Source organism: Hyaena hyaena, unplaced genomic scaffold, assembly GCF_003009895.1.
Source record: "Hyaena hyaena isolate Hyena2069 unplaced genomic scaffold, ASM300989v1 scaffold_168, whole genome shotgun sequence".
NCBI lineage: Eukaryota > Metazoa > Chordata > Mammalia > Carnivora > Hyaenidae > Hyaena > Hyaena hyaena.
The window spans coordinates 1302912-1325690 of NW_024080800.1; the positions used below are offsets into that span (position 1 = coordinate 1302912).

The 22779-nt window shown below is 46.9% G+C and overlaps 1 protein-coding gene across 5 annotated transcripts in view; it reads left to right on the forward strand.

The window, feature by feature from the left end:
* The first annotated feature begins 209 nt into the window (after positions 1 to 209).
* Positions 210 to 22779, forward strand: part of EVA1A (eva-1 homolog A, regulator of programmed cell death) — a 46766-nt gene continuing 24196 nt past the window's right edge. For 2 of the 5 annotated variants that reach the window (XM_039240094.1, XM_039240098.1), the window contains exons 1-2: positions 795 to 1078; positions 22616 to 22738. The gene's annotated coding sequence lies outside the window, so the exon portion shown is untranslated. Of the gene's footprint in view, positions 404 to 547; positions 693 to 794; positions 1079 to 22615; positions 22739 to 22779 lie in introns of those variants that run through there. The other 3 variants (XM_039240095.1, XM_039240096.1, XM_039240097.1) reach the window with 3 other exon arrangements.

Below are 22779 nucleotides of genomic sequence, written 5' to 3' on the forward strand. Positions count from 1 at the left end.
ATCCCCATTATCTACCCCCCCCCCCCCCCCCCCCCCCCCCCCCGCCACTCCGCACTCTGCCATGTTCTTTGCTAGACTGTCTCCTGGTGGGGCTTTCTCATTCCTCCTAGCCTCTGACCACAGCATCCCTAGACCGCCTCTCTGCTTGTGCTAGTGACTTAGGACGATTGTCCAGGAACAACATGCCCTTCTGATTCATTTCTGCGTTGCCAGCGCCCAGCTCAACGCCTATCAGGCTCTGCATAAATAGTTGCTGAATTTAACAAACAGAACCTCAACTCTGAATAAGCAAGACCAAACAAAAACCTCAGCGCTCTCCTGATTAAAATGAACATTCCTTCGAGATTATGCATCAGGCTTTAAACTTCCCTAAGGGGGAAAAAAGTTGATCAAATTTAACAAAGTAAGTACTTATATCCTGTCTGGGTTGGGTGGTTTAATAGGGGCTCAAGGCAGGCGACGGGACAGGAATGAGAGGATGGATGCTGGCAAGAGCTTGGAGGTCTGCTTTCAAATCTGGACTCATCCCAGCAGGGGGAAAGGAGGCTAGAGCTCTGGGACAGGGTGCGGACGGCGGATGGGGAACCCTCCACAGCCCTGGAGAGGATCGGAAGCTTGGAGAGGCAGGCAGGAGTTGGGGAACGTGAACTAACTTGGCGTGGAGGGAGGCGCCGCTCGCCGGAGCCGTTCAGGTTTCGCGTCTTTCCAGCGCCCACATGGGCCGCTGGCTTGGGGAAGGGGGCGGGGGAGAGGGAGGGCAGGTCCGGAGCCGAGGGGGTGGAGGAGGGGGGAGACCGAAGGAAATGAGACAACCTTTTCCTCCCACTGACTCGGGTTCCTCCAGCGTCTGCGGGGCTCGGTGCGGCCGCCCGTGAGCGCCGAGGCCAGGACCCCGCACCCCGTGCCAGCCCTGGCGGCTCCTCCACTGGGATTTCTTTCCGAGGCGTCAGCGCCGGCCCAAGCCCGGGGCACCGCTTTGCCGCTTCCTCCCCTCGGTGATCGGCTCCGGGTCCCCCGGCTCTGCTCCGCGCGCCCCGAACGCAGCCCCCGGAAGTGTGCGCCCGCGGCCGGGGCTAAGGTAAGCGGCGCGGGAGAGCGCGCCCCGGGAGCAGGGGCGCCAGGCATCCTCAGCGGGCCCGGGCGTCCCCCGAGCGCCCCCTCTTCGGAAGCACCCAGAGCACTTCTGACCTGAAGCCGCTCCTTTGTTCCTGACCCCCTGCCCAGGTGTTGTAGGCTGGGTCCCCGAGGGAACTCTGTTTCCTAGCGCTTTCTTTTTTGCTTCCTCTTCCAATTTTCCTGTTGCTTCCCCCGCCCCCAGCTTCTTTTTCTAGATCGCCAAACTCTCAGCTCTCTGCCTCTGCAGCCTGGCTTCGGAGAGCGGGTCCTTCCTTCCCAAATCTCGGCGCTTGTCTCCTCCTCCGTCTCCGGGAGCACGGGGTGACCTGGCTCAATCTCGGCAGCGACTGGCTTTGACCCCGGGCCTGCCGGGTGCGGACCTGTCCAAAATTTCTGTGGCGCATGTTGAACTCACTGATCTCACCCCTTTTGGAGGCACCCAGCTCGCCGTGCGCTTTTGGGGACCCCCTGGACCCAGGAATCAGAGCCGACTGGGGAGTGGAAAGGCCGGTGGCGCCCCCTAAAGCCTCAGTGGGACGCTCTGCCGGTGGAGAAGGGCGCAGTTGGCTCCTTGAGGCTCTGTCCGGTTCCCCACGATTTTAAGGAATGAGGGGAGCACTGGTTCCCAGATGCAAGTGAGGCGTGGAGGTAATGAGGATAGCTCTAAAGGAGAGAAGGGCCAACCACATCGTGCTAGCTTGCCATTTTGCTCTTTTTAACTGCCTGAGTGGTCACATCAAGCCACTGAGTAGGGACTCCTACCCGTATTTTGCAAACGGGCAAAATGAGACGCAGAGAGGTCCAGGGCCACAGAGCCGGGAAGGGGCCCAGCCAGGATTTGGGTACCAGTTGGTTTATAGCACATACCTCACATCCAACCCTATACAGGGTTTACAGGGTTCCTCTATCCGGAGTGAGCAGGACCCCATCACCTCCCGCCGGCTCACAACATGGAGGTTCAGACTTTTTCGTTTTTGAGCAAATTGTATCTTGATGATTTATTTAGTCCCTACTCTCCTCGAAGTTCAGTGGCAAGCCTTGACGTTTCACCTTTGACCCTCACTCTTTCAACTGCTAATCATCATCCAGTCTCTCCAAAAATATATATTCTGCCCCAGAAGGCTGGCTTGAGTCCCTTTCCCGAGAGGCAGTTAGCTCAGTGGCTGGAGCCTTTGGATCCTGGCTGGGGCCTTCCTGTATCTTTCTGCGGCTGGAGCTCCTGTCTGTAAAGTAGGGATGGGAGGTTTAAAGCAGTTGTTCTCAACTGGAGTTTCCATTTTTGCCTCTCCAGTGACATCTGGCAATGTCTGGAAACATTTTTGGCTGTCAACATGTAGGTGGGAGAGGATGCTATTCATCTGGTGGGCAGAGGCCAGGCATGCTGTTAAATAGCCTGCGATGCACAGACACCCCCCACAGCAAAGAATGATCCAGCCCCAAATGGCAGTAGTGCTGAGGTTGAGAAACCCTGGTGTAATGTATCAGTTCATGAAGAGTGCTATTATTCCCAGCTCTCATCCTCTTATCTGCTCCAATTTGGCCGATTATACCAGTCTCTGTCCCCAAATCTCCTCATGCTCCAGTGCCAAAATTCTATTGTTAAAACCACAGCAGGCCATGCTACTACACTATTTCAATACGCTTGTCAGCTCCCCAGTGCTAACAGAAGGAATGGGAATCTGCACATGTTTTACCAGCACCAAAGGTAGATCCTGTGCCTATTAAAGTTTGAGAATCGCTATCTTTCAGAGTAACATCTTATCTCCAACACTGGTTCACCTGGCTGATCGCAGTAAAGCCTCAACTTACCTTCCCAGCCTCACCTTTTTCCACATCTTCAGACACCTGCCTTGCCACCCAGTTTACTGCTTTGGTATTCTAGGTCCCGACTTTTTGGAATGCCCTTCCTCCTCGACAAATTCCTCATCATTCTCTGAGACTAAAGCTCAAGTCCCCTGCCGTGTGAAGCATTCTTCAGTTCTGTAGCAGTTCTGTTGCTCACAGCTGCCCCCTCCTCTACTTTTTTCTTTCAATATATCTTTCCTGTAGTGTTTACAATAGAGATCCCTTTTCACCCCCACACTGGTCTCTATGTACCGAGAACTAGCACAGTGCTGTACTCGTGGTGGTTAAGCTTGCAGGCTTGGGAGTCAGGCTGCCAGCGTTCAAATCCCAACTCTGCCACTTATTAGCTCTGTGACCTTGACCTTGATCAAGTTGACTCAATCTCTCAAAGCCTTATTGGTAAAAGAGGAAGAAATAGTCTATCTTCTCTGCAGACTGGTGCAACTAACTAATGAGATAATAATTGTTCATCTTAATACTGACAGCCACCTCCCATGCCAGGACATGGTTCAAGTTTAGCATTTTATGTTTTTACTCATTTGATCCTCATAACATCCCTTTAAAGTTAGAACTGGTATTGTCCTGTTTTCCAGACAAAGAAATGGTAGGCAGAGAGGCTAAGGAGTTTGCCCAAAGTTACACAGCTAATGAGCGGCAGGGCCAAGATTCACACAGACAACTAGACTCTTGGCAGGTAGAGGGCTTATATGTGGTCCTCCATATATAGTAAGTGCTCAGTAAACATGAGCTGGGGTGAGTTGTGTGCATTAATAAAAGCCAAAGTCCACTGTCTTTTTTACCCATACCACACCTGTGATCTAAGATTGTGGCATTAGTTTTTTGCAACTCTTGTTCTTTTCCTCTCCTTCTTGCCCAGAACCCATCCTTAGAGAGACAGGACACTGGGGTCAGTCCTCAGTCATAGTACAGGGTCAGCATCAGTGAACTTGATGCTAAATGGCGCCGTAAGTGTACCCTAAAGTTAGGGTCAAAACAGCATTTACTGTTGGGGGAGGAGGGTGTGAAATCAGTACACCTGCCTGGGGAGAGAGGTGCATATTTGGGGTCAGGAACTACCTGACTCCAGCTTTGTCCTTTGCAAGCACGTGCCCTTTGCACTGTGCTCTGAGCACATAAATACTGGTGAAGTCAATCAATGAGTGTGTGATGGATGGGTGAATGCCACCAGCTGGGTCTCCCACCTTACACTTGATCCAATGCAGAGTACACTTTCTCTCCAAATATTATAAGGACCATTTATATATTAAAGGTAAACTTGTTAAGAGAATTTAATGACCCATACAGGGTTTTGGAGAACCCTGTTTGGAATCAGTCCCTGACCTCCTAATTGAGTTATGTGTGATGTCGGATACAAGGCTTATAGCTGATCACTTCACCAACTTGGAATCTTTTACTTCCCTGAATGCAGCACCGCCTTTGAAAGCAGAACCCCCTTTCTTGCTGTTCCCTTGGTCACTTGCTTTGTAGGCCAGAAGGCCATGCACAAATACCTGCACATCTGTGTATTCTGGCTTCTTCCATAGCTGACCCCCACAGCTGGGGTCCCCCTGAGTTTGCTTGTTTTGGCAAGTCAACTCCCAACTTCAGTGGGATGAGGTTACCTGGTATGTGCAAGGCCTTGCGTTTTGTTAGGGGTCACAGAAATACTCCAGTCAGGTTGCTTTTGAGGATGGAGCAGGGTGAGAACCTTTCTGTCCCTCAACTCATTAGAGACCTCTCAGATTCCCTGGGGCACCGCCGTCCCCCTGCACCCCACACTCTTACTGCCTCCTGGCATTATCTCCTCACCTGGGTTACCAGCTGGCTGACCTGAGGAACAGATTCCCCTGGGTGCTAATGGCTGGAGTAAAAGTTGGACCCAAGATGTTTGGGGGCATCACCTGCATTTTTACTAAGGATTTTAAGGACTGACCCAGTAGGTAAACTAGCCCAGAACAGGAATCTCAGGTCCATTGCCAAGTTTTCAGCTCTCTGACATCACACCTTGGCCACCACCTTGAGTCTTACCTCTCAACTGACCAGCAGACAGATTCTTAATGAAGCTGGTTCCTACTTGCATGTCAGGTTCTAGGGAAAGACACCTCACCTGCTTAGGGTCTTAGGCTATGTTCCCTGTGAAATCTACCTCTGGCGTTTGCCTCTTTGTGAAAATCTGATGCTGTAAGGGGCATTTGGTTTAGACTAAACTAGATGGCATCTTGAAGTATCAGGGTGGGTTTGGAATACACATGAGATAAGTAGCTGCTGTTGGGTGCCAGAGACACGAACATGAAGAAGAGGACGTGGTCCTTATCAACATGGTCCTAGTTCATGATGTGTGATGGACACATGAACAGGTCATCAGAGTGTGTTAAGTGGAATACGAGAGAATACGAGCAGAGAACTGGGGCTGAAAGGCACCAGCCACTAAGGAGTCAGGAGACATTTCAGAAAGAAGAGGATATTGGAGTTGGGTCTTAACGGAAAAGTAGGAGCTTGCTGGGTTTGGGGGTTACTGGTGAGCATGAGTGTGACAGACAGGAAACTGCATGTACATGGTACAAAACCAGGGAAGGGTCTGACAGATGTGAAGGTATGTGATGATGAGGACTGGTGATGGGCCTGGAGGGGTGGTGACGAACTTTTCAACACTCCATGAGCCTGTTCCTGTTTTTGTGGGGGACGATGGAGTAGACATTTTAAGCTCAGGTGTGCTGTAGCTCTTTGAACGATGGCTCTCCCTCCCGTCTCTACTAGTCTGTTTCCTCCAGGGCAATGGGACCAGAGCCCAGGGACCGTGGGAGGGACACTGTCTCCAGTAAGCAAAGAAACCACAGTCACAAACAAAGCTGTGATGGTGGTTGTGGATTGTTTTGTTTTGTTTTCAAAGCCCTGGCTGATGAACTGTGTGGATGGCCCCTCCTGAGTCTGGGCTTTTGAACATTACCTTTGGAAGATCCAGAAGTCTGTATGGATTGCTACACAATTGCCAGGTTTCTCTGGATTTAGAGAAGGAGGGAGCAAGGAGGAAAAGAGAGGGCCGGTGGGGGAAGATTGATCAGCTCTGATTTACATGAAATCCAGAACGTGGCCCTTGTAGACCTACAAGGGCAGCTACGTTGCCTGGGAATTTTGTTCATGCTCCTAGCCCTTCTCTTTGACCCCGAGGCATTTTCATAAGGCTTCCACAGGTGATGGGTACATGTGCTTGCTGATCAGACCACTGATATAGGTGTTTCTGGAGGTCATTCCAAGACTTCCCTCATTTGTTTACCATTCAGTGACCCCCTGCCTCATAGGAGGCACTTTGTAAGTGATAAATGAGAGAATGAACACCCCAGCATGAAAGTCACATCCTGTCCCTTAGGATGCTCGGGGCCTGCATGGAGAGATAGACAAGAAAACCAACCAATGCAGCACAGTGTGCTAGTGACAGAGAAGATATGGGTGCAGAGGAAGACTCAATCCCGGGGTCAGGGAATGGAGCAGGAGGGAAGGGTGGTCCTTTCTGAGGAACATCAGCCCTCTAGAGAAAGCGGTCCCCTGGGTGGTGGCTGGTAGGCCATTATAATAGTAGCCCCTAGGGTAGGTGCCAGAAGTCCTGTGAAGGGCTTTGCTCTCTTTCATTGCATTGCTCCTCACAACCGCCTTCTGAGGTTGGTATTGGAGGAGGAATCGGGATCCCACCCACAGCCGATAGGCAGACCTGGGATCTGATCAGGCCACCAGACTCTGAGCCCTTCACCACGGCCCCACACAGTTTCAGGATGGTCATATTATCATTGAAGATGCTCTTAGGAAATCTAGTTTGCAATAAGGAAAGTACAGGCATTAGGGTTTGGTGTGTGTGGAGGGGTGAGTTGGGGGTGGGAATGGACATTTCATCTTCATTTTGCCCCTTTCCATCTCCCCTGCCTGATGTCTGAGGCCTTACCTTCTTAGGGGTTCGAAGCAGTCAGAAGCTCTCTACTCTGGGGATCAACACCTCTGTCCTCCTCCCCTCGCCTCCTCTTTGATCACCCGGGGAAGCTTGCACTTTGTCCTCTGAGGTGAGACAAGGCGGAAGTACTGTTCAACAGAGAAGTCGCGGTAAACTTAGAAGAAAATAAGGCTTTTGACAAAACACCTGCTGTAACTTAAGCCTCTTCCCTTTGCCCTGCGCCCTCCTGCCTGTGTCATTCAGATGGTCAGTAGCTGCAGGGAACAGATGTCAGGGGATCTTGTTTCTGCACGAGGACCCCTGATCAAAAGGGCTGCCAAAGCTGTCTTCCTCTGGACACATCCACAAACACAGCTGACTTTTACTCCTTTAGTTTATTGGGACAAGACAGGCCCCAGCAGCCCTGGTAGAGGGTCAGAGGGCCTCTTGCTGGAATATGCTTGTGTTATTTTCCTGAAACTCCTATCCTTTGTGCCACTTGGGTGAGCCCCCTCTGACAGCAGCAACCTTCCTCACTACGGTGAGATGTGATGGGGAAGCCGTGGGTGGGCAGAATGAGCACTGCAAGAGGAGTCAGCACTGACACTTTGCTGCTGTGAAGACTTGGTCCTTTCATCTCTCATTGGGCCAGTTACGTGGGACAGGGATGGTTGACCTGGAAATTCTCCAACATTACACTCTGTTGCACATTATAGTAGGATGCACTGTGAGGACCTCGTGGAAACACGGAAAGCAATAACCTGAACATTTAGAGTCTGTAAAAGACACACATGAAATGAAGGGCGTCCCTTCCATCCCTGGGGATGGAAGCTTGTGTGCTCACAGAGACAGCTTGGTGGCTTCTGTGTGTCTGCTCAGCTCAGGCTGTAGTGTTTACTGACATCCTTTGTGCCAGGCACAGTTCTAGGGCCTGGGGACACAGAGAAGAACAAGATACTTTTGCTCAAAAATCTCAGCAATCCAGTGTGGACACAGGACCCTCAGAGATAGCTTAAAGCATTTTGCTATTCATCTCTCTCGTTAAAGTAAGTTCTCTGGGGGCACCTGGCTCAGTCAGTTAAGCATCAATTCTTATTTCAGCTCAGGCCATGATCTCACGGTTCATGAGATCAAGCCCCGTGTTGGGCTCTGTGCTGACAGCACAGAGCCTGCTTGGGATTCTCTCTCTCCTTTTCTCTCTGCCCCTCCCCCTCTTGTGGTCTCCCCCTCCCTCCCTCTCTCTCTCTCAAATAAATAAATACACTTGAAAAAATAAAGTAAGTTCTCTGAATGCAAGATATAGATTGCTGGAGGCTACTGTGAACTCTGGCATATAGCAGGTGCTTGACCAGTAATGGTGGTGCCACTAAAATTCTGTGCTGGAGGCAATCACTGAGTGCTGTAGGCATCCAAAGGAGGGGCGCCTACACCCATTTTGGACAGCAGGTGAATCAAAGAGGACATGCATCTAGCAGGCTGAGGTGGAGGCATCCAGGCTGCTGAGAAGAGAAGAATGTCAAAGGCGGAGGGAGGAGGCATGATGGCCAGGAGAGAAGGCATGATGTGCTCCAAGATAGGAAGGGGGTAGGCATGGATGGAGAGAAAGGAGGCAGATCTGTAAACAGGCAAAGTAACCACCAGGGAGAGTCTTGCTGAAGAATTTGGATTTTATTCTGTAGGCACTGGAGAGCTCTTGCAGGATTTCGCACAGAGAAGAGACTGGATGAGAGTCTCATTGTAAAAATAGTCCCTCTGGCAATAGAGTAGATATTGGAGAGGAATAAGATAGGTGGCAGGAAGACCAGTTAGGATAGCACTGTACTTTAAAGAGTGGAAAGAGTCTGGGGTTTGGAGTCAGGGAAATCTCCATCTATATTGTCTTTGTGTAACAGGCTATTTATTAAATGTCTCTGAGCCTCTGTCTTCTCATCTGAAAACTGGGACTCCCAATTCCTCCCTCTTGAATACATGGTGTTCAGTATTATGTATGATGAGATATATGACATGTCTACTACTGTGACTGATCTGTAATCAGTATGTGATAATAGTGGTAAAAATTATTTTTTAGGATTATTATTTATTGTCTTCCAGGTGAGAAATACTGAGGCTCTGAGACATCGGCCATAAGGGCAGGGGATTGGGCACAAGCTCAGGAAATACTTTGGCAATAAAGTTGACGCATTCTGGTGACTGATTGTGTCGGGGAGTAAGGGGAGGGCAGAAGTCCTAAGATGACTCTGGGAGTTTGGCCTGGGCAACCAAGAGGAAGGATAGTGGGTCTATTATTTATTAGGAGACTTAATGGTGAGAAAGGGGAGGAGGTAGGGGAGGAGGGGCTTGCAGAACTTGCAGGAAAACACGGTAAGGTCAGTTATAGATGAATTATGATGGCTAATGCTTATTGAGTATATATTGTGTTCTGAATACTTCATATGTATTAATTCTCTCAATAACCATTGCCAGGGAAGACTATCACTGTACCTATTTTACAAATTAATAAATGGAGGTGCCACGGCAGCAAATCATTTACCAGAGGTCTTAAGAGCAGTAAGTCATGGACTTGAGATATTAGCGCAGGCAGTCAGATCCAGGACTGTGCTACCTGTCTGTACCAGCCTGCCTTGGAGAGTGGGTGGTCTCTGAGGGAGGGGAAGGGGGGAACCTAGTGAAGATGACAGGAAGGGGGTGGGTAGAGAGGCAGGAGGAGATGAGAGACTGGAATGTGGAAGAGGAGTGTATCCAGGAGGGAGGATTCAATAACATCAAATGATGTGGAAATCCACTAAGACAAGAAGTGTAATATCCATGGATTTGGGAATTAGGGAGCTATTGATGACTTGGTGAAGAGAGTTTGGAAGATGAGGTGGGTTAAAGAACAAATGTGAAATGAGGAGGTGTTGATACCAAGTATAGGCAATTCTTTCCAGAAGCTTGGCTTTGGAAGTAACAAGAGAGAGGTTTGGGGTGGCAGGAGTGTCTCAGGGCTGGAAAGACCTGTTAGCATATATGAGGGGAGGGACAGAGTGAGGTGGGCCCCACAGAGGGGCAGCAAATCCACTACGCACTCTGGGAGAAGTATCTCAATGTTCATTTTCTTTTTCACACAGATTTTTAATATTTCTCCCCACATTCTGGATGGCTTCCATGTTGATGGTTAGAAATCATTAAAGAAGCCCCTGATAGGTGCTTCAGATCATTAGCTATTGTTAGGGGGAGTAGAGGAAATTTCTTTCACAATGCCCAGTATGAAGCATCACGTGTGGTTAAATCCAGATCATATCAGAATCATGTACAATACATCATCTACTGAATTTGTCTTTGAAATATTCTCTGAGAGAGCACAGTGTGCTGGGGCCCCACAGCACACATGGGGGATTAGTGTCTGCTCTGGAGACAGGGTGGTAAGAACGGTGGATGGCACAAAGCTTGGAGAGGAAGGAAAGGGACTCAGAGCACAGTGTGGGGACAGGGAGGGACACTTGCTTTGAAATGGACACAAGACACATGACCCGAGTGGAGGGAAAGGAGATTGGGGACTAAAGTAAATCTGCAGAAGGAGACAGAGTGTTGCTTAGATTTTACAGGAAATAGAAGGCACATGATAAAGCAATTTGCCGGAGTGACAACCCTACACTTAGAATGACCCTAGATGGCTACTGCCATTGAAGTTCTTCATAATAGAAGAGGTTGACATGTCCTTATAAATGCTTTGTTACCGGGCTTAAAGAACACAGGTCCAACAGACTCTGAGATCTAGAGCCAAAGACAGTCTGTGTTTTAATACATAGGTTTCTTTTGTTGTTCAGACCAGAGACAGATACCACAGAGGGTTAAAAGCTTGACTTTAAACAAGAAATCCAGCTTTGCCTTAGTTCATGGTGCTGACATCTCGGAGGCTCAAGGCTAGAATTAGGGTTTGGCTGCCAACTTCATAAATTTACCTTGGTTGAAATGGCATCTTTGCTCTTCTTGGATACATCTCAGAGAAATGCGCATACCTTCACAGAGGGCCTTTATGGATGGGGCTTCCAGAGAGACGCTGTCCAGAATCAGAAAGGCCACACAGGAAATGGCCTTGGGATATTTTTTCCCCCACATGAAGCAGCAACTCAGCTAAATTATTTGCTTGATCTTGAGCTTGGATTTCAGGAAAAGTGAACAGTACATCTTTCAAGAGTCACACTTCAAGCTTGGAGGTTCCCTTGGTACTGGAGGACATGGTATGAGTGATCCAGGGAAGGATCATTTTAGCCTAACACCCTTCCCTATCCTGTCCCACCCATGTGTCTCACTCTTTGGCTGGGTATGGGTGTAATGGACAGACAGGACACTCTCCCTACAGACAGAGGGGAAAAAACTGCAGGAGCCTTGCCCATCCTTCCTCAGCAGACAAGGACTAGAGGATGTCCTTCTTCAGGAGGGTATGGGCAGGAAATTATATAGTTCAGGGCAGACATGGACTCAATGATATAATCCTACATGTGGCTTTATTCCAATTCTGCAGGGTCTGAATTTACCGATACAGCAAGGGGCCATGTACATGTTCCACACTGATTCCAAAAATGAGGGTTTGTATACGTGTTCCAAATACCCACATCAGAACCATCAGTGATGCCTATGCCCATCTGACCTTCTGGACCACAGGAGTACCTGAAGGGTCTGAGAGGCAATATCGGGCATGTTCAGAAAGTAACAGCTTTGATGCCTTTGGTTCTTTCATTTGTGTTTGACTTATTAGTAAAATCATTTTATTTTTCATCTAATCGTTTGCTCATTTAACAAACTGAACTACTATGTGGCTGGCTCCAGGCTACATGATGGTGATGTGGTGGTGAATCTAACAGTCTGGTTGCTACCTTCTTAGAGCTCACAGTTGTTAGGGGACAGACATTAAAGAGATAAAAATACAAAGAAATGCATAATTACAAACTTTGGTAAGTGCTATGCTGGGAAAGAACAGGGTGCTCCAGGAGGGATAGAGAGCCAGACAGTTCAGCGTGGGGGTGTCTAGTGGTGAAGACCCATATCTAGTGTCTACAATGTTCCATTCATTGGTGGGGTATCACTTCCAAGGAAGGAGTGTCTTTGCATAGGACTGAGGGAGCAACTCTAGAAGGCTTCATAATGGAAAGAATACTGAAGAATAGGTAGAATTTTCTATAGGAAAGGGAATAGAGGTGTTCTGGATGAAGGGAGCCTGGTGTGCTTGGAGAACACTCATTCAGTGAGGATGGAGATTCAGTTGCAGGTAGGGGAGTGGCGAGAGGTGAGCTAGGAAATAGCCAAGGGCCACTAACACGGCATTGACTTTCTCTTGGAGGCAAGTCAAAGGAGGGACAGGTTAGTTACTGAGGGGAGTGTACCAAGTTACCAAGTTACCAAGGGCCCAGCAAAATGTTTTTGTGAAGGACCAGACAGTATATATTATAAGCTTTGCAGGTCATACAGTCTCTGCTACAACTTGTCAGTGGCAGAGCAGCCATAGGGCATAAATGAATGGGCATGGCTCTGTTGCAATAAAACTTTATGTACAAAACAGACAGTGGGCTGGATTTGCCTGGGAACTGTAGTTAACCAGTCCCTGCTCTGAAATGACAATCTGGTGACTCACTGGAGGTTGGACTGGAGGATGGGGAGAGAATGGAGGCAGGGAGACCAGTTAAGAGCCATTGCTTTAATTCAGGGGAATCAAATGGAAGATCATGGGGAGAAATGGTTTGTGACACATTCTGAGGTGAAAGTGACAGGAATACATGACCAGTTTGTTGTTTCTTTAATGGTCAGTGGATCAATTCTTCCAGTGAAGAAAAAAACATAAAACTTCAGACATTCTGTATGTGTGACTCAGAACCACACACATATCCTGGGAGGTCACCTACTGGTCACAGGACACCATGCTGGATGTATTACTTAGACTGCCTCATTGCTAAGCACAATTCTTAAGAATATTAAGTTGTATTTCCTATTTTCCAAACTGAAGCATAGAAATACTAAGTCATTTGCCCAAAGTCACATAGCTGGTACATCGTGGAGCTGACATTGAACCCTAGTCTAGTGTCAAAGCCTGTGCCATTCCTAAATGTAATCTTCTCCTCTCCTTGCAGGGTGTCGTATGAAGCCCCTCTCCCGAAGTCTCCCAGCTCCCACCTCTCCCTTCTTTCTGTCCCTGTGAAGACCCATTCTGCCCTTTAAGGCTCTCAATTAGCCTCTGGCACAGTTTAAGGACTGGACGTGTGTTTTAACTCTGGAAAATGTTAGGTGTGAGCTTATTCTTCTGTGTTTGATAGAGGATGTACAACAAAACTCAGACCCAGGCTTACTGCTCTAACCTGATGATCTGTGCATGTTACAGTATGTAGAAGACAGGGTAGCATTAAGTTATGGATTGGGAAATCCCTGAATTCAAGTGCTTAGATTAGAATATTGTCTGACTCACTGCCTGATATAGATACCCAGGAGATGTTTGTCAGATTTAGGTAATAGTATCATATAAGGGAAAACTTGTAGGTTTAAACCTTGGAGGCCAAGGTTAGCCACTGAAAGGACAAACCTGACCAAGTGTGGTCAAGGAAATCAATTCAGTTACCATCTCCATGGGGTTGTCTACAAACCCCACTCATCATTAATTCAGTATCTGTCCAGATTCAGCTAGAGACAGTCTGCACCGAATATTTTAAACAGGGCTTTAGAGGCAGAGAAATATCCAAGAACAACTGAATTATGCCATGGATACACCAGTCCTTTTAGTGAGACCTAGTGACCAGAATTGGGTCACATGGTAAATAGAATGGCAAAGAGACCACCATGATTGACGTGGACCAATCGCATGACCCGTCATGCCTTGGGCCCCAGCAGATGGACACAAACAAAAGTGGGGCTCCTGCAGCAAGCAGGAAGGGGAAATGCCTTTTGGGGAGATAAACACAGGTGTCTGCCACAGCTGTTGATCTGCTTTTGACCACCAGCCTTATAGTTTGCTAGGACTGCCACAACCAAGTACTGCAAACCGAATAGCCTAGAACAACTGATAATTATGGGTAAAAACAGATAATAAATGTGAGACAAATTTATTGTCTCACAGTTTCTGGAGGCCAGAAAAGGTATCAACAGGGCAGGGCTCCCTCAGAAGACACCAGAGAAACATCTGTTTCAGGTTTCTTCCCAGCTTCTAGTAGCCAGGTAGCTTCCGTTACCCTGACACTTCCGCTATGCTGGCTCTGGGGTCAGTGGCCACATGTGGCTACCCGTTCACATGAGAGGTATCTCTCTCTCTGGTGTGCCCTGATTCACACAAAGAAAGGCCCGCTTCCTTGCCTGTAGGAAGCTGGTTCTCCTAGGACAAGCGAAACTGCCTCGATGGCCTTCTCTGTGTCTCTCTTTCCAAAGCTTCTCCCTTTTCCAATTTTAGGAGCAAGGGACATGCCATTCCTGCTACACTGATAATTCAACAATTATCTTTTTGAGCTCCAAGTTTGTACCTGGGGCTCTGCTGAAGCACATCAACTCTCATCCAGCTTATGCCTTTCTAATCAACAAGATCTGTTCTTTAATCCCTTCCTGCTAAATATATTGGGTTTCTTCTGTGTATTGAATGACATAGTGATCAAAAAAATTTTTAGCATTAAAACTCTTTAAGGGAGGGGTGCCTGCCTGGCTGAGTCATTTAAGCAACCAACTCTTGATTTTGGCTTAGGTCATGATCTCACAGTTCGTGGCATGGAGCCCCAAGTCAGGCTTCACACTGACAGTGTGGAACCTATTTGGGATTCTTTCTCTCCCTCTCTCTCTGCCCCTCTTCCACTTGTTCTCTCACTCTCAATATAAATAAACATTAAAAGAAACTCTTTACATGAAATCTTATATGGCATATCAATGAGTGAAATGGAAAATAACCTAGTATTTTGTTGTATATGTTATTTTCTGTGATAATTCTAGCTTATAACATACAGTTAATTAATGAAAACAATGTGTCATGATGAAGATGAAAATTTAAAATGGAGGATTTGAAATGACAGGTACAGCCTCCAAACACCCTCACTATTAATGTGTCCCTGTGTTTTGTATTAGCACCATGGCCTTGTGAAAATTATGACTGCTAGCCATTGGTAGTGATAACAATTTTAACCAGGATCCCTCGCAGATTCAGGTTATTCTGATTAAAATGACCCAGAACCTTGAAAGAGGAATACAGGAAAAATTGCTTTTAATGTTGACTCACTAACACTATGTGAAAACTGTTTGCATTCCTTAATTACAAAGGATCTGATTGAAAGGAATAGATGAACAGGTTCTTCAACCTATTTATATCTTTGGCAGAAGCCCTTCCCCAAAACATAGTGTATCATTATGAAACATTAATTATGTTATTAAAATTATTTTCAGAAACTCCAGTGCCTGTTTCTTTCTAGTAATCCCTTAAAACCTTTAACAGAAAGAAAGAAAGAAAAAGAAAGAAAGACAGACAGAAAGACAGACAGAAAGAAAGAAAGAAAGAAAGAAAGAAAGAAAGAAAGAAAGAGGGAGGAAAGGAAAAGATTAATTTAATTTGGCAGGTGGAGTCCAAACTTCAATTGTCATTTTCACTTCATCAGCTGTAGGAAGGATGGTAACAGCATGGCCCTGCCTTGCTGAGTTGGTATTTTTAAAGCCTGCTGAGCATTCTGAGAATAAAACAAGCACTAAAGCTACCAGTGCTACACGGTGCAGCATAGTTGTGTGGTCACTCGTTACCGTACGGTTCACTCTTAGATCTTTATGTGAGCATGCACTCCATGGTTCCCCCGAGGCTTGCCTGGCATGGCCCACATGAGCCAGGGTGGCGGTAGTGTATCTACACATCTGATTTTACAGCATGAGGAGACTTGCTGGGGTCTGAATTGTTAAAAGACATTTTTTGGCACTGCAGCTTTCCTAATTCATTACATGTGTTCAAACATATGCATGGTTTTGTCAAGAGAACCTGTATGCCGAAGTGGGCATGAGTGTATTAACCTGTAGCTCATGGGGTCTGCGATTGTTCACGTTTGGCCTATCACACGCTTGACTGTATCTGCTTCTGGTTTGAAAAACATTTTAAAAAATGTAATTTGATTCAAATATTTGTAGAAGCTTCAAAACACAGAGGTTGGGCTCTAGTGTGTCAGGGTAAGGTATAAGACAGCTGTGGCTTCAGGGAAGCCGCTGAGCTGGCTGGGGAGGGCCTCCCTATTAGAAACGGAGAGACGTCTGCCCCGCTCGGGAATGTTCACCTTCCAAATGCTCAAGGCTTGTGTTGACTTGAAGTGCGCTGGCACAGCACAGGCCCTGTGTGGCTGTGGGACTAGCTCCCCCTGGCGAAGAGCCATCAGGAAGGGCTCAGGTGGAAGCTGCCTGCCCCCAAGGACAGGCCGACAGGGTTCCTGCCAGGGAAGGCTGGTGCACCCCCTACCTAGTCTTTCTCGTTCCTGCAACTCCCCGAGGGACTGAAGGGGCCTTGCAGACTCCCTCCACTCAGGGGTTTTGTCCCACCCTTCTGACTTATCCTCTGGTTTTAATAATAATTGTAGTGAACGGAGAAGTCAGCTTGGGACCAGGAGGCCCACACAGAAGAATCAGATGACTAGGAATGCTTTTTGTTCCCATTTGTGTGTTCCTCGGTGGGGCGTTATTTCTGTGAGTTCCCCACATTTGCAGATGCCTCCAATAGACTGGACTTGGGGGAGGTGCTGCTGGTGGTGGACCAAAGCCTCTGCGTGAGCAATACTGGTTGGGAATAACATGGCCAGTGGATCGCCTTTTTTAAAGAATGGCCTTGATTAAGGATCCACTAGTCTGCCTGCATGTCCGGCCCTACTTGCAGGTATAAAGAGAAAGCCGCACAGGATTCGGTCAGTTATTCAAGCACATGTTGGTGTGGCTGACCAATAGGGCTGGAATTCTTTTCAGGTCCAGTGTGGTAGGAATGTTGTGATTCTGTCTGACCACTTCCTGCCAATCCACATGACAGTTTCTTCTTTCTGCAACTGACACTGGCAGGCTGGTTCCCTCCAGAGTTCAGCCGTGGACCTTTCCCTCTACATTTGGTATGCTTCATCAGGAGTCCGAGCACCTGCAGTTATCACTCCAGGATCACAGCATGACTCCAGTCTTGCTTTCTTCCTTTCCAGTGGTATTCCCCCAAACTTCTTTACATTTCTGACAAGCTGGACAGACTCCATGTTCCTGGGTCTTCCTACATTTCCTCTGTGAAGGTGAATATGATGTAAGGTCCCTCTTTTCAAAAAGCTTATAGCCTAGTGCAAAATATAAAGAAGCGCATGCTTTTACTATGTGCAGAAGATTGGCCCACAGGGTTACAGGAGTCCAAAAGAGAGAACAATTATGTATGCAGGGGCAGATCAAAGAACGTTCTTGCAGGAGGTGATGTGATGTGGATCTTGAAGGATGGGTAGGACTCAGAAATGCAATGACATAGAGTACAATATGTAATGTAATATACAATGAAGTACATTCAGCAGAGGGAAATCCAGAGGTAGAACTGGTTGGGAAGTATACGAAGAAGAGAGTGATTCTATTTGCTTGACATTCGGTTGTGTTGGAAGGAATTTTACTCTGTAGGAGATGATTTTAGGACAGAGGAGTGGCATTATTAGAACAATTTCCTAATGTTCAGCCTGGCACCAGTATATGATATTGGGGTGGTGGAGGAAGGAAAGAGAGGCTTTTCTGAGTTAGACAAGTGGCAGAGAGCACAGAGAGTCAGAAGGGAGCGGAGGTAGAATTTTCAGGGCAAAGGAGAGGAAGGGTTCATGATAATCCCCAGGTTTGAACCTGTGATTGGGAGGCTCAGGATATTATGAACACTGTAGAGAAAAGAGGAAATGGATGGGTAGAGGGAATGAATTTAGGACACGCTGGGCTGGAGAGATATCTGGCAAATCCAAGTGGAGACTCCCATTCCCCCATGTCCAACCTCAGTGTTCTCGACTCCTCTTTTAGGTCACTCTTCCCAGCCAGGACCAGCCCTGCTTTGGCACCCAGGCTTATCTGACTTGAGGCACTAAATACTAACCCCCTGATGGGCTGATGATGAGAACCTTGTTGTTTATCTCCAAACCCTCACAGGACCAGCCTTTGTTCATCTCCTTTGCAAATTCCTATTCTCTTTCTTATTTCTCACTCATATAGGCCTCCTTGGGCCAGAAGCCCCTATCCCCAGGCTGGTGCCAGGGCCCTGATATCCATAGACAGAACCCAGAAGCTGAAAGCTAACCTTTAAAGATAACTTCCTGGGTTTTCTGTTTGTCCTGTCAGCCTAGGGAACACCTTGTGGCTTCTGGCCAGTGACCATTTTTAAGGCCCATAGGACTGGCTCAACTCTGCTGTCTGCAAGATCGAGGCCTCAGTTCAAGTCCAACACCACACCTCACCAAGTGACTTCCAGGAGATGTGAGGTGTCCAGCAGGTGCATAGCGAGCACACTGCACCTTGCATCCACCTGGGACCTTTGATGAAAGCATCTTGCATCCCGCCTCCCTCTGTCCAGCCTGGTTATCCTCCCACACCTGGACATCTGACCTTAATGCCACATGGAGGTCTCTGCGCTGCTGGTGCTGATGTTTCCTGTCTTGGTTGTTTCTGCCTCTGGTTGCACCTGGGTTCTGTGCGGTGCTGTCATCCCATTCCATGGAAGCTTCCTTTGTGTTTGTAGTTTGGGGCCTGCAGAAATAAATTGAAACCGGGGAGTGAGCTGGGAGCATCCAGAGTCTCTGTGACTGATCTAGTCAAGCATCTTCAGTCACTTTCCTCTCATTCTGAAGACTTCACATAATTAAAACCATTCCTGGCCAACACTAAATAAATTTTGCACATGCTGCTTGAATTACTGTGCAGTCTTACCCCAGTGTGGCTTTCTACGAGATTAATATTTCACTGAAACTATTCCTCTGGGTAGGCAGAAGCCAGCAGCTGTGGAAATTCAACATTTGCTTTATACAATGAAACTTTAGGACAGGGCTGCTTTTCACATTTCTAGGATATGTAGCTCATTTGGGAAAAAAAAAAAAAAAAGCATTCTTGGCAGAGTCCATGTGGCATGAGCCAGATATCCCAGCTTGTGTTGCTATATATTTAGATATAAAGTGATGAGAAAATGTGCTTCTAAATGCTTATCATATAATATTCGTGCATAAAAATTGGAATTACTATTTATTGAGCACCTACTATGTACCATGCATTTACATGCTCTGTATCTTCACAAACACCCAGAAGTGCACCAGACCTGGGCCTATTTGTCTTCTGATCCCTGTTCTGTCTTGGACAGCAGGAGCCAAACTGCAGGCTGCCTTTCTCAGCCTCAAGGATGCTCTGGCTTCCTGCTGGGTTTGGCCCATGGAGGCACCACTGGGCCGTTAGAGGGTAGAGGAAAGAAGGAAGCCAGTATTTCCTCCCTCCCTCTCTTCCTGAAGCACCTCCTCTAGTAGTGGCCGCATTTCTGTGATTCCAAATTCCTCCCGGTGACCCTGGCTCTTGGGCGACACTGCCTCCTCACTTTGTCCCTTCAACTGTCTGCTGCCCATTGTTGATCTCTTGATTGCCTCATGGTCCCACCCCATACAACCTTCCTCCAACAAATTTCATCTTTTAAAACTCAGGTCAATTTGAGAGGTGCCTGGGAGGCTCAGTTGACTAAGTGTCCAACTCTTGATGTCAGCCTAGGTCATGATTTCACAGTTCATGAGTTCAAGCCCCACATCGGACTCCTTGCTGATAATGTGGGGTCTGCTTGGGATTCTCTTTCTCCCTCTCTCTCTGCCCCTCCCCTTCTCTCTCTCTCACTCAAAATAAATAAACTTTAAAAGTCATGTCAATTTCAGAAGTTCTTTAAACCCTCCACTTTGTCGTCTCTTATGTCAAGCTTCACACTTCAACCTCTCACCTTCCACCTGCATTTCTACCTTTATTACTGCAATCAATTACCTGCATTAAATTATTTCTGTTGCAAATACTTGAAACAGTTTCTGTTTCTCTTCTTAGATGCTGACTGATGGATTAAGATTGGAATCAGCTTCATTTTAATAAGGTCAATTAACTTGCCCAGACTTAAAGACAGGGGATGGTGGAGCTCAGGTTTAAATTCAGGCCTGATCAGTCCTGAAGCTTATGAGGTTTCCCCTACATTAGCCTGTGTTCTGCTCATTGGTGCTGCATGAACCAAGTCTAATATCTCCTGCCTACTCCATTCACATTCTGGAAGAAGGAAACTCTTACCATCTCCTTCTCCAAGATTTCCCCAGATGAAATTCTTTTCCCTCCAACTGTTGCTCATAAGAAAGAATTTTGAATTTCCCCTGATATCTTGGTTGAGTCTTTTGGATTCATGCTTCTTAAACTTTAATGTGAAAATTATGATTCAGGATGACTCTGGAGACAGTTTCAGATTTACATGTAATTGTAGGAAATAATACAGAGAGCCTCTGTTCCATTGAACCAGTTTCCCTAATGATAAAATTTTGTACGACTGTAGTACAATGACCACATCCACCAGGATGTTGACATTGATACAGTAAAAAATGCAGAACATTCCCATCACCACAAGCCTACCCCTGTTGCCCTTTTATAGCTACACTCACCTCCCTTCTGACCTCACCACCTCCTTAGCCCCTGAAACCACTAATTCATTCCCCATTTCTGTAATTTGACACTTCAGGAATCTCATATAAGTGAAATCATACAATACGCAACTTTTTGGCATGGAGTTTTTTCACTCAGCATAATTTTTTGAATTCAAACTCAACCAGGTTGTTGTATGAGTTAACATTTTGTTTTGTTTTGTTTTTTAGTAGTATCCCATGTATACACCATATTTTGTTTAAATATTCACTCATGGAAGAAAATTTGGGTTGTTTCCAGTTTGGGGCTATTACAAATACAGCTGCTATAAATACCTATGTGGTTTTTGTGTGAACCTAAGTCTTCATGTCTCTGAGATAAATGCTGAGGAGAAATGCAGTTGCTGGGTTGTATGTCTAATTTTTTTTTAAGAAACTACTAAATTGTTTTCCATAGTAGCTGTTTCATTTTACATTTCCATGAACAATGTATGAGTGATCCATTTTTCTACATCCTTATCAACATTTGGTGTTGTCACTATTTTTGAAGATTCTTTATATGTTCTACATACTATTCCTTTTGGCAGATAAATAATTTGCAAATTCCCCCCCCCCCTTCCCGACTCTATAGTTTGTCTTTTCATCCTGTTAACAGAGAGGAAGCTTTAATGGCTTAAATTAAAAGTTTAATTTTGATCATGTCCAAGTTATCAATTTTCTCTGCTTTGGAATGTAATTTTGGGGTCAAGCCTACAAATCCTCCTCCTCATCCTGGATTCCAGGGGTGACAGAAGTAGGGAGATAGAAGGCTCTGGTTGGAGAGTGGGATTTCTGAGTGTGAGTGTCACTTACAGTCACTATGGGAGGGCCTGGGAACAAAGGGCAGAATGAAGACATGGTCCCTGCTCTTAAGGGGCTTGCAGCCTAGATTTCAGAGGTGGCGCCTTTCCAGATGTGTCCCTGGAAATGGTTTGCTGCAGTGGGTTGGAGGGAAAGTTTGGTGGAGCAAAGGAAGCCAAGTGTCTGGTAGGCTAGCATGTTGGATGTGTCATGGTGTTTATCAGTCCTGTAGAGAAGAGCAGGTTTCTCTCTGCCCAGTGATTTCTCCTGGCCATGTGTATCCTCTTCCCATCCTGTGGTATGGGAGCTCTTTTCCATTGAAGCCTTTGCATCTCGGATTCCATGCCGCCACGTTAGGGTCAGCTCTTGCATGGTTTTCACTAGTTTAGAGGGGAGGGTGAGTGGGCATTAAAGACCTGCTTCTACACTTTGGTGCCTGAGTTTCTAAAGAGCTGTCAGTTCTGTGCTTCAAGTTTCCTTTTTGTTCTTGCCTTTAATTTCTCCATGAGGCAAATGGAGATAGGAAGGTGCCACAAATCCTTTGTGAGGCTGAGGCAGTGTGGATAAGTATCTACGAGACATACATAAACAAGCAGAAGTCACAGGCAGTGGTGCGGACAACTGAATGTGTGTGTATGTGTACACGTGGAGCAGAGGGGCTGCTCAGTGCTCTAGGAGCTTCGGACGGACTCCAGTCCTTCTGTACACTTTTCAGCGAGGCTGGCAACATAAAGAAGCTGTGTGGGATCTAGTCCTTTCAGGGGCTCTCGCTGGCTTCCCTAGCTGGGCTGAACATAGCTTGAGGACTTGAGATTTCTGGCTGTGAGAAGTCACACATCAGCATTTCCAGTTTCTCATGCCTACACAGAGCTGCGTGAGGCTTCATTTCATGGCCCATCTGGGCACTGCTCTCTGGGAACCGAATTTTCTCCCTTCCTGTTCCAGGGAGATGCTGGCCTGAAAATTTCACTGATGAGGGGCCACGTGGACATAGCCCATTGTGGTTGTTTTGTAGGTTTTGGCTGACAGGAGGAAAGAGGAAGCAAGCATCTGTGATCTTTTACCCCTTGCTTCCCTTTTTATGAACTTGGGAGTTTAGTTTCTCTCGCTGTCTGGTTCAAATTCCCCATTATACTCTGGCAGTGGGCTCTATCCTCTCCGGAGATGCCATTCCATCTTTTCAGAGGTTCGGGTAAACATCATCTGGGCTTCTTTGTGAGGTGCGTAACTATACTAGGTCTAGGGCATGATGTGGTCTCCTGAGCATGTGATGGCTTTCTGATGTTTTTTGTGCCATTTCTTTCAGAACTTGAGAAGCCAGCTGAGGCCAACCAAGTTTCAGGACCTCTACTGCCTGGCACCAGTGTCACCAGAGATGAACTGTTTTTGCCAGATAATCCTCTGTTCCTGACAGCACATCTCTCCCCAGGTATCTATGGGGATAATGAGGTTTTACACTCATGACACTGT